The sequence below is a fragment of the Ascaphus truei genome, chromosome 2 (genome assembly GCF_040206685.1).
Source record: "Ascaphus truei isolate aAscTru1 chromosome 2, aAscTru1.hap1, whole genome shotgun sequence".
NCBI lineage: Eukaryota > Metazoa > Chordata > Amphibia > Anura > Ascaphidae > Ascaphus > Ascaphus truei.
Genome location: NC_134484.1, coordinates 112017585 through 112031499, shown reverse-complemented (window position 1 = coordinate 112031499; position 13915 = coordinate 112017585). Strand labels below are relative to the sequence as shown.

Sequence of the window (13915 nt, the reverse complement as noted above, 5' to 3'; positions counted from 1 at the left end):
GTGAAAAGGTAAAAAGCTATATAGTACTGAATCTACAAGGAACAAGAATAAAAGTAGATATATGAACGGGCAATGTGTTTGACTGCAAAGAAATGGCCATTTATAAGAAATGGCCATTTATAAGAAATGGGTTGAAATGATTTCTAGAAGAAGTTTAAATAATGTTTTACCACTTGGTTGTACAATCATTGCTATAATATTAATTTATACATCTCCCCATTCACTACATTCCAAATTAAAAAGTTAAACGTAGTGCAGAAAAGGTCACACTACATTGCATTTTGATGCTTTCACACTGAGCTGCATTGCAGTCATATTAATTTGATAAATGGTAATTTAAAAAAATACATTAAAAAGAAAATGAATCATACTTAAGTGTAATTTGGTAGAGTCCGTTTAGTTCACACCTGGTGGTAGGTCCAATAGTCGTCTTTCAGATTCTGGTCTTAACCAGTCCCGTTAGCTCTTCTTCGATGAAACCAAACTTTAGACTTTTCCATTTCTGTGGGTCTACAAAAGGAGAAGAGAGAAAGAAGTAGACTCTAGAGAATTTAATACAGTTCCTTTGCCATCAGTGACTGGGATAGTAATGCTAGTGCGAATACATGCCTTAAAAAAGGAGTCCCCTTGAAAATGAACGCTGGGAGTTCGTAAACAGAGTATTTCTACGCACCTCCAATCTGAAAAGTCCTTATACGTAGCATATAGTTTAAAATTATCAAACAAAAAACACCAATACCAGACCTTCCAAGATGACAGTGTATAATATTACTGTGGGTCACGGTCTCGCATTACTGTGACCCACAGTCCTGATACTGTAACAGGTGCCTTTATGGCATTAAATGAGGGGTGAGGGACTAGTCCCTGGAATTTTTTTGCGGCTTTTAGTCGGCCTTCTACATGACGGAGGCTTGTGACTGGTGGTAGTATGTAGTCATACTACTGCATTTGATTATGAAATGTAAACTTTGTAAATCGAGAAGATTCTCAGTGCAGAACCGTCACAGGCCCACACTAGGTGACCTCTTGATACTCAAAAATGGCATCTGTTGCTTGCGATGTAAAATATGTACAGTTATTCTATTCAGATATAAATATCGAATGGTACCAAAAAACGTTTAATTCAAGAACATGTATTTACAAAGATAATAAGCATCCCACAAAATACTATTTTCATGTTTTTAAGCATTTAGGTGTACAAGTATGTTGTTAAAGCAGCAATACAGGTGTTTTTGTTTTATTACAGCATTGAAGCAGGGGGTCTCCTGAGCTTAACTTAATTTTAGCTCTGGTGACGCTTATCCCTGCTTCCAGAGATACTTACCTCCACCGTGGTGCCAGTATCGCTGTGGAATTTCAAGGGTTGGTCACGCCGGCCAATGGGAAGCCGGATGACATCACGGCTTCCTGTTGGCCTCCATGACGGGGAACATTTAAACGCTGCCATTTCGTTAGGCACACAGTTCCCTGGCTGTAGAGAGATACCGGCAACGCTACAGTGGCATCTCTGGAAGAAGGGGGTCCCCAGAGCTGAAATTAACAATTCAGCTCAGGAGACCCCCTGGTTCAAACCTGTGATAAACTAAAAATAAATTAAACCAGTATTGCTGCTTTAAACCAGTGAAACTATACTCACCTTTTTGTAGGGACTGTTTGACTTCTTAGCTAATGGACATTGGCTTAAAATAATGTGTTTGTTATTTCTATTATAGTGATAAACCTGGCAAACAAGTGCGCAAAGGAAAATATTCTTATAACCATGTGTATATGTGATAATGAATATTAATACACCAAAATAAACCAAATACGTGGTAAGTGGGTGATGATAATGATAAACCTATGTTACCAATCAATAAGAGAGCGTCTGCTGCTGTACATAGGGTAGCCCAGGACCCCGAGTATCTAGAAACAACAAAACAAAACACAGCGCACAACGCTCATCGTGAATTAATAAAAAAACAGTGTTTATAAAATAAGGAATTCAAGGTTCTGCGTACATCAGATATTTCAAGGAATTCCAGGCAGCTGCTTGAACACGGGTACATCGGCTGTTATCCTTGCCTAAGCTGCATGATATGAAGCAAGACCCTTGATGAAATCATCTCTCCAAAGTTCCTGGTCGCAGTGAGCGGTAACAGCTACATTGTAGCTTTTTGTACCTGTTTACCTCTTATCTGATGTACGCAGAACCTTGAATTCCTTATTTTATAAACACTGTTTTTTATTAATTCACGATGAGCGTTGTGCGCTGTGTTTTGTTTTGTTTTGACTATTATACATCATTATTTTTACCATATTCAATAACTCCAAAAAGGCAGTGACCTTGTTTTGAAAACTAGTACATACACGTAGTCAAGGTTGGCATGGTCTTTGTTTCCTCTTCTGCTATGGATCACAAAGATGCTGCCAATCAGACCAATTAAGAGCACCAGTCGTTACTTTCAATTTCAAATACTGTATATTTTGAAATCATATTTTTAAGTCAGTTTGTGAACATGATCAACTAATGTTTTGTGGGATGTCACTGTGTGAGAAGGGCTAACTGTCCACACCCATCTCCCCCTTCTATCTCTTCTGACAGGGCAGACCCAGCTGAATGGAAGAAAGCACTTGACTGCAGGGTTTAGATGTGTACACACACACACACACACACACACACACACACACACACACACACACACACACACGGGAATGTCACAAAAGCACCCACCAAAAAGAATAAAATAAAAAAGCAATGTTACTAGCGTACAAAAAAATGAAATAAATCCCCTTTGTTAAAAAGAAGAAAATAAAAGGAACAAAAAAGGGAAAAGCATAAACAATTTGCTTGGAGATGGATATTGATTAGATATACAGGTATCCTCGTTATAGGGCGGTCCGTTATTCATCGCCAGATAATGAACTCCGCTGAGCGAATTATCCGACACTCACCGCCGCGGATTAACATTGGATCCGCAATCTGATGGATAACCGAGGACCGCCTGTATATTTCTCAAACCAGGCAAAATATTGTCACGAAGCATATGGAAACATTCGAACAACGCTGGGAGGTCACACGGCCCTTTACACAAAATTCTGGCAAAAAATTGCTAAATGTTGCAGTAATCTGGATTAAATATTGCATTTAAATCTATTTATGCGCATTCCTGAGCAATGTGAACTTTTGCTCAAACCACAAAACCAAGGAGAAAATAGTCAAAAGCATTTGTCATGTGATCAGGAAACATTACCAAAATGTAAAAATGCTTACACTTGTCCAATGTTGTGTAAAAAATAAAGAATTAATTAACATACTAACCATACCCCTGCCAACAAAAATTGATTCTAGGTAGGAATGCCCTTTTAAAGGAACTCAATTATATTATTCACATAGTGAAGTTGTATAGTATTGTGATGAGCAACGTGCGACTGGGCTTTTAACTTGTGCTTGGACCATTTCTGTGACGTGACACCTGTTGCCCCTTTATTCAGGGCCATATTAATTAATCTTCTCCATTTGAGGGAACGTCAACAATGTAAATGGATAGGGAATAGAATTAATCTCTTCATGTTGATGCCTCTGGCTATGTACTAGTTAAAACATGGACCTGTCATGTTACAGTGATATACTGAGTTGCTATAAAAGCAAATCTCAAACCATTTGAAATCATAACATGCATGTATAGTTTGCAGAACAAGCGAGGTGGATAATTGGCTACGGGACTAACTTATAACAAAAAAAAGGGGGGGAACAAATTAAAATTTTAATGCGTCTTACCAATACCATCGACATTTCAAAAGTCAGGATTGCAAAGATATTTGTTGGTATTTTACGAAGCCTGTGAGGATAAATGCAGCAAAATATTTAATATCTATCAGACATTAAAGGTTTGACCTGTATTGCATACTCCAAAATTTGTATCCACCACGTTTATTTTTAGTTGAATTTGTAGAGCAGGTGCTCTCAAACTTCTTCTCAAGTGACCACCAGCCATACAAGGCTTTAGGAATGACCAATGCATTTGCAAACACACAAAATGTAGTATTGTTTGCCCCCACCCCCCCCCAAAGAAAAATAAAACACTTGGCCTCAGGACTCTGAGCAGAGTTTGGAGACCACCTTTTAATGTTGATGTTAAAATGCTTCTAGCTAAATATGAGAAGATACAAACATAACATCTCTAATTTCTTCCAATGCACACAAATGGTATATTTAGATTAAAAAAAATATATTATACAACAGACAATTAGCAATTTTAATAAGCTTTCATCCTCGAGCTAGCAGATGTAGAAAAACATTATTTTGTTACTCATTTCTTCACGGAATAGAATCCTACGGCAGCCATAGGATTCTATGCCATTGAGGAAATAAATGAGCCATATTTCATGTGGAACAGCAAAGATTCAAAGATGTTTTTCAGAACCATACTTCTTAAACATGACTAATGACTTTCGATTTACTATATATACACTTTGCACATGGTAGATTTGTTTTTTAGCTTCTATATTTTTATGTATGTGTCCCCCTATATCTGTACGACTTCAATGGTCTCATTTTTGCAGAATGGCAAGGAATACGGACGTATTATGCACCAACATTACTATTAAAACATGTGGAGTAGCTATGATATTCTGAGGCATGCCCGAGTATGCTGTAGATAAAAAAAAACCAACACAATTAGACGCCCTGTGTAAATAACAGGATACCCCATCACATACTGTAAGCACTTCAGGGCAGGGATTTCCTTTCCTATTTTCCTATGGCCTGATTTTATGTGTTGCACTTGTATTATAATGCCCTGTATTGTCTCTTTTGTGTCGAGTACACTATGGGCACTACATAAAAGATATACACCCATGAACAAATTTGCTGCGCATTGCACCTTCCCAGTCAAGGATTGCAATCTATGGTTTCAGGTTGATAGTGCAGATCAGGAAGAGAGGAAGAATGTTTTAGCAGCTAAAGGCATCCCTGATAATCCTCCCCTGCAACGTGATGAAGGGCAACACCTTTGAAAGCAGGACAGAAGTAGAATGATACTTGAACATTCAAAAGTAGTTGGTTAAATATAAAAATAACTTGTAAACCAGTAATAAGGTTGCTCCGTGTATTCAGGGTCTCTGACATGGCTCCCTCCAGGTCTGGTTCCCAGCATTACTCGGAGTCTCAGCACTCTGACAGCGCTCTAGACAGCAGCATTTTAACAATGTTTCAAGTCTGACAGCCCAGAACACAATGGGAGCCATATGGCGCTACCTTGCAGAACAAAGTGCAAAATGATGAACCTTCAAGCAGCATTTCATTCAAAATCTCCTGCGTTGTAAATGAATCAGTTATGTAGATATATACAATACTTACTGCATAAAACGCTTCATACCCTTGTAATGTATTCATGTTCCAGCTATAGCAACTATTTAGTTGATCGATCAAAAAAGAACGGATCAAATCAGCAGCGTAGGTTATTGTGTATTACTGGAAGGGTTCCAGTCCAGGCTTTGGCTGGAACCCGTCCTTACCTGGCTGCTGTGGACATTTTGGTTACTGGTAGCTTGCTTTATTGGCTACACCTTTTCCTGGGCTTAAATAGCAGCTAGTGACTCCAGTCCCCGCCCACCATTGTATGCGTTTAGCTGTGTTCCTGGCCATTCCAGGCTCTAGTTCCTGAGCTTTTACTTCCTGTGCTTTCCTCGTGGCTTGCCTATTGCTGTGGCGTGCCTATCCCTGTGGCTACATTGTTCATCGGATTTCCCCGTTGCTGACCCTGGACCGTGACCCCGACCTTGCTGATGCCCTGATCCTTTGCCTAGATTCTGTACCACTGCCGCCAGCCCTGACCCCTGCCTGCTTACCGACTACAGATACTCTTACAGGACTCTGTCCCTGGGCTCTGGTCGGTTTATTTGCATCCTTACCTCAGCCCTGCGGGTCCGCTTCCTGATCGGAGACGAGCATCGTCACAAATTACCATAAATGTAAGAAACTGTGGCATTAAAAAGTAAAAATGAAACGGGCAGGAGGAAATGCTGTTTAAAGAAATAAGTGGCTCCAAAGGTAACAAACTATTTTATAAAGAAACAATGAGAAAGGGAGAGATATGTCAGGACCAGAAGAGGTTGATAATCTAATAAAACAAGGGAAGACTGTACAGGAGAAGGTGGTGGACAGAAAAACGTATGCCCAAGAAGACAGGTGCTACTCGGCAAGAAAAACAAGTTCAAAATAAATAAAATAAAAGCGCTAATTTTTTTGCCGACCGCTAAACACCTGAATCTTCCTTGGCTTTACTTGTGAACGAGGTATTGACAAAACTACTATGTAAATAGGACATTGTTGTTCGTACCACTTGCTAATTATCCGAGGAGCATTTGCTATAAAACACTTGCTGTGGAGAAAAATATACAATCTGTCCATAAGCAGGTGCCACAGAGATCTATAAAAGGCAAAAATTAAAGTATTTCAAGGGGATAAGCAACTTCAAAAACACTGTTCAAATGCAATTTTTTCAAAATAGAAAATGAGAAAACATAGCGAGTTAAACTTTTTGGGCAACAGATTGCTTTCTATCCAGACATTTCTATTTAAACAAATAAATGTACATGTCTTACAAGTTACAAACAAGAAAAAACAGTTACATTAAAGTAGCAATCACTCCTTACTATTCTGCATTTATTTACACAATAAGAACGGATGGGCCTCCAGAGCTGAAACGTGCCATCTTCAGCTCCAGGAATCTCCCAGTCCCCAAGATATTCCCTGGCAAAGATAACTTTCTGATTTTCAAAGGAGATTTAAATGGCTATCCAAAAGGAAGATGTGACCGATCATGATGTGGCTTCCTATTTGCCTGGAAGGATATTTAAAGCCAGTAACTTCCTCTGTGTACCTCAGGAACCAAATCACAGAACTTGGACTAGTACGGTTAAGTTCCAGAGACCCGAATGTGGATTAATTTTTTTTAAGTGGGCAGGGCAATGCTATTTTAAGGTGGTGCAATCTTTTTAAGACAGCCAATTACAAGCTGTTCCACTCTTTTCTTTTTGACCTGCACCATGTGACTGTCACTTTAAATGTCATGAAAATTTGTATACAGCCTTGATACGTATTCCAGAACACCTTTATGTTAGATTGATTTTCCTTTAAAAAGAAAAATGGAATATACTTTTGGCAACACATGGATGACAAAGAGCATCCAAAACGTGAACAATGGTTTAATGTGTCTAGTTAAAGAAGAGAGCCTGAATTTGATGAATTGAACTGAGAATTGAGGCAGGGGGATCTCTGGACCGGAACCCCATTAATTTCAGCTCCGAGGACCCCTTGCTTCCGGTAGCCGCTCCACTAGCATGGTTCACGTAATGGCGGAGTTCCAAAGCTCCCACGCCCTGTGGGCCAATAGGAAGGCATGACCCGCTCAAGGGCATTTGGTATCTCCTCCGGCGTTTAGCCATGACCTCACCTTGCCACAGGGACCTCTCTCTTTGCCGGCCGTACACACTACCCTAAACCCACTTATCTTGGCGAAGCGGCTGCTGGTCCCTCTGCGTCTGAATGCCGGCAGAGATCTGGTCGCGGCGAGACGCCCGTAACCAAATCACCATTGGTCTACATGACAGGGGAGCTTTAAACTTTGCTAAGATACCGGAAAACCCTTTGGAGCTACCCATCTCAGGAAGCAGGGAGTCCCCGGGGCTGAAATTATTGGGGCTCAGCTCCGGAGACCCCCTGCTTCACATCTACATTAAACAGCAATACAAAAAGAATAAATTGCTCCTTTCAATGTTGTTATAACATTTATTTTTCCACTAACATTCTAATTCCTACCAGTTTGTAAAATGTTTCAGCGTATTCATCTGGCAACAAAAGCCAAAACTGATCAAAATGCTGCATAGTGAAATGCAACAAACGCATTGTATGAAGTCTACAGGAAACATCCAATTTACACAAGAAAATTCTCTGCATACACCACATTTATGTACTGGAAAGACGAGTCGGAAGGTGCATATGGTACATACCCAAACACAGTTTAAAGGGGTAGTCCCACGTAGCAGTTTTTCTTTCATTGTTGCAGTTTGTTAAATAGGCCTATGCATTCTTCTTTCTCCAGGTCTAACTAATTTAAGCATATCAAGTACTTATGTTTGTTTATCTGTTGGATTATGAATGGCTTCATAATTACAATACGAAAAATAGACAGACAAAGCTCTCGTTTTGAAAACTGACAAATGGTCTCATCATCAAAATACAAGAAAGACTGTAAAACCCATCCAAACGCTCTGGTTTACACTGGAAACGTAAAACTACTTCTGTTTGATTTGGTCAGCTGCATTGAACCATTAAACATACCATTGTCCTAAGTCCACTTTCGTACTTGGAAAGACTGCCCTTTGAAATGTGCTTTCCTTTCATGTCGGGTTGTAGCCCCTCCAAGCTTCACATTGCAAAGCCAACCTCACACTGATGAAACCCAAAAGGTCAAAATAGCTACCCAAGAGTAGGTTTACTGGCTATGCAATTCTTTAACCCAGGCTGTGCTGGAAACGCTGTAATACGACAGGCATACGTTTATAGGGATCCATGTTAAAATTGACACGATGCAAAAGGTAACACTGTGTATTCATTTGCATGATATTACCCAGAATCCCTGGTTGCAGTGGAAGCATTGGATGCCAAGAAATAATGGGGAAAGGCAGTGTTGCAGACCTGTCAGAGACATGTGAATGTGCTCACAAGTGGGATTTCTATTTCAGGAAAGAAAACATTCTAATTGTCCATACTGGGTAGAGATGGCTGAAAAGTTCGCCCGAGTGTTGAAATAATGGCAATTTTTAGATCTTTGTTGCGCTACACTTAAAAATTGAAGGCAGACTTTGGAAAACATGAAAGTACACTTTTTTGTTTTTGAAATTCTCAAGCAGTGAGTATAGGGAGGCCGCACTTTAGTGTCGGTGACGCCGACGCCACGGTCGCAGGAAAAATCAAATTGAAGTGACTTCCAGCGATCGCGAGAACGCCGGCGCGCTGCTCGTACTATAAGCGCACGCGATGGCGTCAATACATTTGTTTTGCCGTGACGTCGCTATAAGCGCGGCCTGAGAAGAGTCCTAGTGTCAATGACAGAACCACCAGAATTTCTAGACACCTTCAAATGTCTCACTGGTGTTTAAAGTTTCTAAATTTTCTCCAGTATGGGAGGTATATTGATTGTTTCCATGCTATGGCAAATGCACAGTGTGTTCATGTAATTATATGGGTTGTACGTGGATCATCTAATCCATGCATAACAAAAAAAAAAAAAAAAAAAAAAAAAGGTGACAAATGTGATTCAAGGATTCCACGGGATAACAGCTAAATGAAAAATTGGGATTTCTCGCTCTCCTAGACATTAATCAGTCATCTGACTAAAAAGTGCTTAGCAAACATTTTTACACTTTTTCTGTAAATTAAGTGACATTTGTGCAAAAGGTCACATTGCTTGTAAATGTAGCCATTAGGCGATATAATGCATACCCTTAAAATTGGGTATGAGAGAGACACCAATTTGGTAGAGGGTCCCACTATTCTGCACGGGGTAAGATAACTGAACACACCAGAGGAACCTGGAAAATAACCAATTTAAATATAAAAATATGTCTTTTAGCCCTCTTCCATAGTAAAGTTGTGAGAACAATTAAGCAATGTTCTCCTGGTCTGCAAACGTTTTTCACTTTTCTACCACTACCATTATTACCACTATCTTAATACGTAGTTCAGTTACCATTTCACACACAGCACACAAGTCTTAGCGAAAAAATGTTACCAAACAGCCTAAAGTGAGAAAGACATTGGTAAAGCAAGGAAGTAAAACACTGAGGTTTAGATTTTCTGAACAAATTTGGAAGATTTGATATTTGGGTCACTTCTGGGAATGCCCTGGTGGACAAAACCAGAATAAAGTTTGATTTAAAATAAATAAAGTGGTAAATCTTCGCTATGCTGCAAGCGCCTTTTGTCCCATATCAGAGTGTGTTTTGTTTGTGGGTGGCCTTCAGCTTAAAATCATATATTTTTCCAATAGCCCAAATAAAATAGATGTCTAAAAAAGGTAAAACTGTACGTGATTATATATTTATTAAGCATTTAGTGTGTGGATTCACAGGCCAAGATGTGAGTCTACTAATGTTAGCTGCAATATAATATTTATAAAAAGTGGGCTTGCCCATATAAAACAATGTAATATCACTTTGCTTTTACTGACATGAATACATTTACAACAGAGTTCAAAAACAAATACTCAGATTGAAATCTGCTTAAAAAAAAATAATACCCCCAGACATGTAGAACAGGGGTGTGCGGCGTTGCAGAGGTACCGCGCTCTTCCCCAAGGCATTCATTGCGTGAGGCCTCTGCAACATCAACTTACCTTGACTCTACCGGCGTCAGGCTCGTCTCCATGGCAATGCGGCATCAAATTATGCTGCAGGTTTGACGTGACATTGCGTTGCTGGCGTCAAATGATGCTGCAGGTCACGCGAGGTAAGGGGGGGGGAGGGTCCTATGGCATTTAAATTTAAATGCTTTGGGGAAGAGCATAGGGCCTCTGAGCACCACGCCCCACCCAGAAAATCTCCCGCCCCCTGCTGTAGTCTGTGAAATGCTGCAGCTGATATGCAACATTATATTATTAAATAAAACATTGTTACAGCTTTCAGAATAGACTGTGCTGTTTGGAACACAGCAAAATATCTGTTTATGATACTTTGTTGCCAAAGGGCAGAGTGCTATTAATAATAATAAAAAAGTGTGCAGAGCCTATTCCAAAAGAGGAAATGGATAGGACTTTCTAAATGGTTGCTATAACAACCAAAAGGATGATCAGTACATTAGCAAAATTTTAACTAGCATTAGTTGTTAAAAAAAAAAAATTCAGACAGTATTATCTAATACTACAGACCGATTTAGTTGAACAATCTTTTTTTTTTTTTTTTTTTAATGTTTTGCTGCTTAAAGCTGCATCCAAAGTGGTTTTCACAAAAAGGTTGAAAGGAGGCATCAAGCAAAGTTTTCATAAGGATGTAATACATTCAATGACACACGTTTAACGCCTTGTCCTCATCAATACAAAGTCACACTATTACTTTGGCAATTAAAGTAACCAAAGAATCGTATTATTGCCGATAACGCATAATATATTTATTCGAGTCGTCCCGAGAACAAAATGCTTCATATGAGAAAGCCTTTTCTAATATGAAATCCTCCTAATCTTACAAGATGGTCATTTGCTTGCAGTCATGCACGATTTCCAAGTGTGCAATGGGCAAATAGATTAGATATCGCTATAAAACCAACTTATTTATATATTAAAAATAGATCTGACTGTGCCAGCACCGTGCACTGTTCAAGATCCATATTACAAATCGGAGTCCTTCTTAAAATTCTTTAAAGACTACAAAAAGTTATTTGGCATTTAATCACCTGATTATATAGTTTTTTATTTTTTTGTAGAAATGCATAAACTGATTGTACATATATTATATGCAAACAAATTTAATGCAATGTGTACATTAACCAATCACAATAACCAGCATTATACATTCAATAAAAACGGTCAAGAATCTTTTTGTAGTAAAGATGAATACATTCTTTTTAAAGATACTATATCGAATTGGCGTCAGCAAAACTCTGTATTGGCGAGAATGTCATATTACAGAAAGAGTGGGTTTCAAAAGGTAGAGTATGGCTTATGTAAGATGTACTAATTTGATATCAATACAAAATATGATGCATCTTGACAGAAAGGAGAAAAAAAATAAAACCCTTAGCAAGTGACAAATCGAAATGGTTAGGAACACAATACATACACAAACAAGTACACTAATACAAACCAAAGTGAAAATATGACAATAGTTTTAGCACCATGGAAACACAGATCTATATATAGATCTAACAAACACTTTACATAAATACTATCACATTCTTAATTAACAGACATATAGGCTGTTAATGAGGGGGGGGGGAAAGAAATATGAAAACAAATTCTGCTTGTTTAAATGGTCAATTGCTTTATCATCCATGTTTCTCACATATAATGAAAAACAGTTAAAACCACATATCTTTAAAGTCATTCAAGTTGTGGGGCTAAAAGTAATAGATTTGAGTAACTCCAACTTGCAACCTACTTTTAAAAAAAAGGCTTTAAGGGACAGCTGCATCAGAACTATACATTACCACGCTTGGAATGTGCTTATATTGTTATACTAAGAGTCAGCTTGTTAGGCTTCAATTACCTACCCTTTTGTCACTTTTATTTTTGGTTTGTAGATGTGAAGCACTAATGTTCTGAAGATACAAAGTCTCTCCTCCCCAACACATTTATTTTAAAGGTAAAAACAAACAAATAAAAAAAAAAAACAAAGTCTGCAGATCTTTGATCCATGTACATACACATGTAGGTCAAACGTGAACACTTAGAAAATACAGGGGACTAGCGAATGTTTGCCAACAGAAAGTACTGTACTTAGAGAAAATGTGATTTCCTTTCACTTTTGAGGTAAAAACACTCAGTGCCCATAAAACCCCCCCAAAACAATGACTTGTAACAATATGGCCAATTCAAGAGTCACTAAATACAAGCTCCAAAAGAAATGTGGTGAATCCCCTGTGACACTGTGTCAGTAGTAACAATTTCATTGACTAGGAAAGCTTTGTCCAACATTTATTTGTAATGACAGTGAATGAGCTGTACTTCTGCATTCAAACTAAAAGTGAAGAGGGCACAGGCTGTGTGAACGTTTGCTTTATGCACTACATCTTGTTCTAAACAACTGTAATTACAATACAAAATGTCACATTAAACAAGTCCCTTCCATACTAATAAGTTGCTTACCATTTATAAACTACAACTTAAAAGATGCGACTTCCCAACCCTACTGTATGTGATTTAGTATTAGTTTTTGTAACGGATAAACAAATGCCTATTTTTCTATTACTTAATAGAAAATATTTAATCAACAATGCACTAAAGTGTATCAATTTGTTTTCTAGTGGTGATCCCTTCAAGTTACACTTTAGAGGCAACCGTTTGCTATCTCTATCTATATATAAATAAGCCCAGAGGCCGTCTACTTAAAGGAAATGCAACGCAGGACGCCATGTTATTTTGTGGTGCAAGCCAATCAAGGTCTTTCAAAAAGCAGTAGCTTGTGTCCTTTGGCATTTGGAGCAAGTGTGTAAATAAGCAGGCAGGTGATTAAATAATCAATAATGTTTTGGGTGTCATCTCTATAATCTAAGAAAAAGCCTTGGGGCTTAGTCGGTAAACTGTGATAGTGTGGCTACTGCACTACTGCACAGAAAGCCCAGTTGACCTTAATGGGTAATGACGAATGAGCAAACAAGCCCCTGTGCGTCTTAAATGGTCACAGATTGCTTAATGTTGGAGCAGGGTCATTTAGAGAAGAGCTACTAACCAACCCAGATTCAAATGGGAAATGTTATTCCGTCCCTGTTTCTGATAGCGTGACAGAGCAGAGTGAAGCTACTTTTCACTGCACGATGAGGGGGGGGACCTCACAGCACTGGAATACAATGTCTCGCTCTAATTTGGGGTAACAAGCCAATAGCTTTTAAAATGTTAAACTGTTCTAAAGTGAGAAAAAGAAGGCAACCCCTAAAAAAAAAAAATACATTTTGTTTCTTGTTAACCACATTTTCTTTCATGTTGTAAAGAGATACACACATACATATTACTCACGCATACGTTTTTTTTTTTTATACCTTCCAATTTTCATGGTTTTAACTTTGGCTTGAAAATGTTTGTAAACATTGTAATTTGAGATTTCGGAGTTGTTTTAGATTTACTCAGACAAAACTATAGAAAGCCTTAAAAAACAAAAAAAAAAAAAACAAAAGGGTCTGGTTAAAAAACAAAACACCCAAATGTTTCTTTTAAAATTATCA

At 38.4% G+C, this 13915-nt stretch overlaps 1 protein-coding gene across 3 annotated transcripts in view; it reads right to left on the bottom strand.

Moving 5' to 3' along the window:
- The window catches only part of PLAG1 (PLAG1 zinc finger), a 34261-nt gene that overhangs the window by 9163 nt on the left and 11183 nt on the right, over positions 1–13915 (bottom strand). For 2 of the 3 annotated variants that reach the window (XM_075584184.1, XM_075584201.1), the window contains exon 2: positions 372–510. The gene's annotated coding sequence lies outside the window, so the exon portion shown is untranslated. The remainder of the gene's footprint in view (positions 1–371; positions 511–13915) is intronic. The other variant, XM_075584194.1, reaches the window with a different exon arrangement.